This window comes from Caloenas nicobarica, chromosome 4 (genome assembly GCF_036013445.1).
Source record: "Caloenas nicobarica isolate bCalNic1 chromosome 4, bCalNic1.hap1, whole genome shotgun sequence".
NCBI lineage: Eukaryota > Metazoa > Chordata > Aves > Columbiformes > Columbidae > Caloenas > Caloenas nicobarica.
In genome coordinates, this window is record NC_088248.1 from 70,405,096 (window position 1) to 70,411,095 (window position 6,000).

Sequence of the window (6,000 nt, forward strand, 5' to 3'; positions counted from 1 at the left end):
TTTTTTTTTCTTTAGCAACAATAGCTGTGTATTCCTTCTTTTTCATACTTAACTATATTGGTCCCTTGTTCCCTTCCCATGCCGCTGTTTGTAGCACTCATTTGTTGTCCCTTATCTCATTTTCTGACTGTGAGCTCCTTTGGAGCAAGGACTGTCTTTCTGTCCTGTTTTTGTACAGCCTCTGATGGATGTGGCCCAAGTATTCCTCGCGAAAATGCTACTGCAACATAAATAACCAATAAATAAATAATGACAGTATCCCTTGTAAACACAGTAAGCAAAAGTGCCAGACTTTGCACAGATTTTGGCTGGTTGAACAGTTCCCACAGTCCCCTTCTGTGCCCTTCTGGGCTGCAGAATGCCAAAGAACTCCACAACTTTTTCCCAGCCCTTCCTGAAATGCTGCTGGGAAGTGCTGAGCCTGCCTGTCCCCTCTTAATGGCAAGAGTATAGCCAAAGGCACTCAGGACGTTCCAAAAGACACCCAGTCCCTTGCAGGATTTGGCCCTGGTGCTTTGCAACTGTGTCATGATCAAGAAGGATAAATCTGTTACCAAGTCATGGGTACTCAGTTGTCCCTGTAATAAGAAAAATGGGAGAATTTATGCATAACATGTCGTGAAGCAGTTCATTCTGAGAGGGCTTATTCTGATAGCTTGCAGTTCTTCAGACTGCTTTGCACAGATTTTGTGGACAGTGAGAATGACTGTCCTTCTGGCATAATCTGGAGCTCAGTCATCAAAAATTAGCAAGTTTTCCATCACTGGCTTCCTGTCCTCTTTCTGTAGGCATGCTGCCATTCTAGTTAGGTGTCCTGGCATCTTATCCTGGAGCATCCAGCAAACCTCTTCCCAAGAGCTGTCCATATGCTTCCCTCTTCTTGCTCTCAAGCTTACTGTTGCCTGGACAACATGCTAAAGCTCTGCACAGGAATCAACACCCGTACATATAGACAAATAAGACCATGCCACAGCAATCACTTTCCATGCCTGCAACAGCAAAAGCCACAAACTGCTCATTAAAAATAGATCAGAACAGAGAGGAGCCAGCAGGCTTCAAGTCTCATCAGAAATGTATGAAGCAAAGACTTTGGACGACATCAGAAGTGCTGACTAAGTGATCCAGTCCCAGAGACTCTCACTAATACGACAACCACAGTCTAGAGACGAGACTGCCTGTTAGGACTAATTAAGCAGACTCACTGTAAAATGGCCATGAGATTAAAAATTAACTGTGAGGTTGACAATAGAAGCCCAGCAGGTCTTTGTGGAAGGGATGCCCTTGCAAAGGGACGAAATCGAGCACCACATTGAAGGCAAAATGTCACGTAGGATCAACAGAAAATCCCCCGAGAAACAGTGAATGGAAGGTGAATAAATACCCCTTGAGCTCAGTGGGTGATGCTTGGACTCCACAGCAGAGCTGAGGACCAGACTTGCCCAGCCCAGGGCTGGCACTGGCCCTCCTGCAACGGGGGTTCGGGTCCTGCTCACTCAGAGGTGGCCCTGTGACAGTCTCTGGGAAGTGCCACCAGGTGGCAGTGCCTCAAAGCAGTGTGCAGGGCCCAGTAGCAGTTGTTTATTTTTATTTAACTACCCTGAGCAATAATTTATGAGATTGTATTCGGAAAGGTAAAGGGCTAGCCAGCCATTGAAAGGAACCTGGCAAAAACATGCTTAACTCTAAACCCCAGACTTAGGGCCACTGCGTAGCACCTCCTAGCCCAGATTTTCTACAGTCCCATTTAAATTTCCAAAGACAGTTGTAACAGCAGATGCCATCCTGGACTGGGTTTTGCCTTTCTTGTTATTTAGAGAATAAAAATCAATGAGTCAGGTTGATTTTTTTATTCCAGCTCATCTCACTTTCAAATGTTCAGCATCACAATACAGCAGCAGGGTGTTTATTTAAAAACATGTATTTCCCTTTTTGCTGTTAACTGTGGAAATCATTTGTGATCAGGCAATCCCTTTAAATCGAAGGTGGCACTGTCCTTTCAGAGGTAACCAGCAGTGAAAATGGTTTCCCTTATCAAAGGTGGCAACGAGGAGAGGGAAGCCATGTGCAGTGATTGCAGGCTGACAGCACTAAGTGGATAAAGCGCAAAGTGTGTCAAAAGAGTAGATAGTTTAAAATGGGTATCAATGCACATACTACAGGGTGTCCTTGAACTTCAGAGCTATAGGAGGCAGTGGGAAGAGCAAAAACCCGCTCAGAAAATGCTTGGATTTCATTTTGTTTGTCCTGGTATCGTACTTGCACTGGGTGCTGCAGGGACTCTCTGATACTTTCTCGGGGGGGGCGCAGGGAATGGGAACCCCCATGGCTGGGGAAGAGGGATGCTCATGGCAGAAAGTGCTGCACTTGCTGGTGCTCCGTGTACAGCATATTTCTTTTGTAGCTACGGGTAAGGAGCTCAGAGCTCTGGTTACACACACACAAAAATCTGATATCTCAGTGACTCCGTCGATTTAGACTCTGAGGTCTTTGTGCTTTGGTTTTCTAAAACAACACAACTCGCCTGCTGGAAGCAGGAAAATGTTGACGGGTAACACAGGGACAGGGGCCATACAGATACCTGCAAAGCACAGTCCACAAGGTAGCTTTATCACCAGGGGGTTGATTTGTCTGTCATCAGTCAGATAAGCAAAAATGTTCTCACTCTGACAAAATCCACCTTGTGCAGAGGGTTGGCACTAACAGACAAGGCGGCTCTTTAGTTTTCTTGGATGGCACCAAAATCTCATGTTTTCCTTGCTGAAAAGGCCAAATTTCACCCTCTAAAAGCTGCTCGTCGTGTATTACCCAGGCTTGTTGACCACAGCATTCACAGCAAGGAAAATGCCAAATACCCTGACAGAAAGATGGAAATGCCACCAAACTCGTGTATCTATTTGTTGCTGTAACCAGAGCAGCTCTTTGTCTCAGGACAGTGGCAGTTGGACCAGCTCTCATCACCAACTCTCTGTTGCTTCTGCAAAACAACCAGAGAATATTTTGGATGGAACGGTTGAGAATAACCATGGAAACAATCTCTCATGTTTACAAGTCAGGAGCCAACTTCCTATGTAAAAGCCATGTGGGGTCAAAGGGTACCAATCTCTGCCACACGATGGGACAGCAAGTCTTAGCAAGTATGAAACACTGGAAATAATTTTTTCTACCACACCATGGCATCACACCCTTGCTGAAGCGCACTCCTTCTTATGTCTTAGCAAGCTAAAAAATAAAAATCAAAGTAACCCCACTTACATTTTGCACTGAAAAGCAAAAGAATAGCTTTGTGAAGTGAAAGGCCCTTGGCACCAAGAAGATTCAGCATCATTAACTATCTAAGTTTACCCAGATCTACAGCAGGGCAGGAGAGACAGGAAAACCATCTCAGCTACATTCCACCCATGGGAATGGAAAGTCTCAGTGGATGCATGGATAAAAACAGGGAGCTGAGTACGAGCGACTGGCAGCACACTGCGGGGTTACACAAGTCGACTTGTTTAAGGAAATAAAAAAGCGGGATGTGCTAAAAGCCAGCCATTGTCTCCTCCTGGAGAGTCGCCCACTCTGCAGGCACTTACTGTTTGTCCCAGCTTTTAGGCTGAGTTTAATATTTACACAGCCCTCGAGACGGACCTATCCGGATTTGTGTGACACACAGTATAAATATAAAGCCCTCCTTCTCTGGAGGTACCTGGTTGGATTTCTGTTTTTCTTGCCAAAACATTGTCTTCTGCTTGATCTAAAGGAACCTGGCCCACCAATGACCAACATTCTTCAGAGCATCATCAGAGATTTCAAGACCTACATTAGCTGAGTGGCCGGCAAGCTTCCAGTCTCCCTAAATATTTTCTAAGCACTCGGCTCCCTGCGGGAAGAGATTTAAGAAGAAATTGGAATGCAGTAAAGCTACTCATATTTGTGCCGCCACTGCCAGAGAAATTGATGTGGGCTTTTTTTTGGAGAGCTGCAGGTCTCTGCTAGCATTTTGACATTTGTGCCTTTTTCTTTCTAGCTGACAGTGCTCAAAATGATGAAAAATCAATTCACCTGGCCCCCAACTGGGTGCTGAAGAGAGTTAGCATCTCTGTACATTGCTATTTTACCTTTTCCTCATGGCAGTCTATGCCCTTGGGAACTGAAATCCCTGCCCGGTCCCTCCCTCCTTTTCCACAGCGTGTGGTAGCGCACTGCTCATCCTCATTGCAATGAAGATGAGATCTTCTGGCATCCTTCCTTCTGGTGCAACAGACTGGGAATTTGAAGAAAATTCCTAAACTGAACTAATGTCACCGGTAAAACTGCAACAGATTTCCAGGTGGGATCCCAGAGCGACTGTGGTGAAGATCCCATGGAAGGGGGCAAGATGACCAGAAGGGCAAGTGCATCCAGGGTAAGTAGCCCCCAGATCTGGGAGGGTGAAGAGATTGGTTTACTCTTTTCCTGCCTTCTCTTTGGATTTGTGCCCACCACCATCTCTGCCAAGGAAGCTGAAGCACTATTGAAGATGCCGTGGTTCGTGGTCCAGCACAGGGTGAAAGCTGGGAACAGCAGGGAGTCTTCTGTTGGATCTGCAGTTATGCAGTTTTCCTACATTTATTATAGCAGTTGGAGCTAACACCACAGTGCAAACCCAGTGCAAACCATCTGAAGCATGCCCATCACTGGAGCAGCCAACTCCTTCCCGGGGCTGCTCCTCCCAGCTTTGGCAGTGCCATCCTGGGACATAAACCCATAGGACTCATCTCATCCCCAAGTGCTCCAGTCTCTCTGTGGAGAAGGAAGAAAGTGTTTTAGCAAAGGGGCCATAAGCAGAAAGCCCAGCCCCACAGAAGTGTGGGTGCTCTGTAGACAAACCACCAGTGTGGAGGAAAAATGTGGATTTGCATACTGGTATCAGTGGGAATTCTTGACATAGATATTCGAGCAGGGAAACAGAAGTAAAACTAATTCAGACTGAATACTTGTGAGACTGTCTTGAAAAAGACTCCTATGACACAACATGCCATCCTATTGGACTGTGTTTGCTCTGAGGTCTGTAGCACAGAGACATTATCCCAACAATATCATTTTAGTCTAGGAATGCCTATAAAAAGTGTTTATAATTGGAAGAGAAAGTCACAGAGAAAGAAACCTGAGGCATATTATTATAGCTGACTGATAAGATGCAAAATACCTAAAAAAATAGGATTTTTACATCTCCACACAGGTTTTCTAACATCTCTACTGGTATAAAACAGGATTCCTGGTGAGGCAGATGCAAGTATCTCCTGCTGTACAGGTTTAACACAGAGAAGACATGGATTTTTCCCAGCCTGTGCAAAAGTGCTGCCCAAGAGCCATGTTTAACAATCATTGCAGACCTGTATCACACCAGAAATTGTGGCAGCCTTGTCAAGTGTCTTAGCATAGGCTTTTCCAAGGGGAATTTTGCTCTAAGCACTTGGGATTGATTCCCTAATGCCCAGAGGAACAAATGTTGACTCTCCTCCTATGGGATTTAAAAACTGTGTTGAGAACCGGGGCTATTAGATGATGAGTGTTGAGGCTTGGCTCTAGGAAGGCAAATAGGTAAAACAAATTCTTACAGATATTTGACTATTCCCCTCCCTGTATAGGGCATGACTGGAGAAAGCAGAACCAGTCATCTCTCTGGCCACTCTATGAGGCTCTGAATTATTAAACTATATTTTGTTTTTATTTACTCAGCCCGAATCCATATTTATAAACTCTCTCATTTACACATTCTGTCTCTAACCTCACACTGAAGCATCATTGCTGCTACATCATGAGGTCACAGTGTCCTTCCAAGCCCCAAGCCAGCTTTAGCAAGGGTCCATGGGATAGGTAGTCTTCTGGAGTTTGGCCGACCCTGAGACTGGTGCTGGGCCCATGCACATGAGGGAGAAAAGGTCAAGGTCAGCCATGAGGCCACAAGGAAATTAGTCCCAGGGAAATTCACCTGTAAGCCTGTGCCTGGACCCTTCTCCCCCAGAGTCTGGCCAT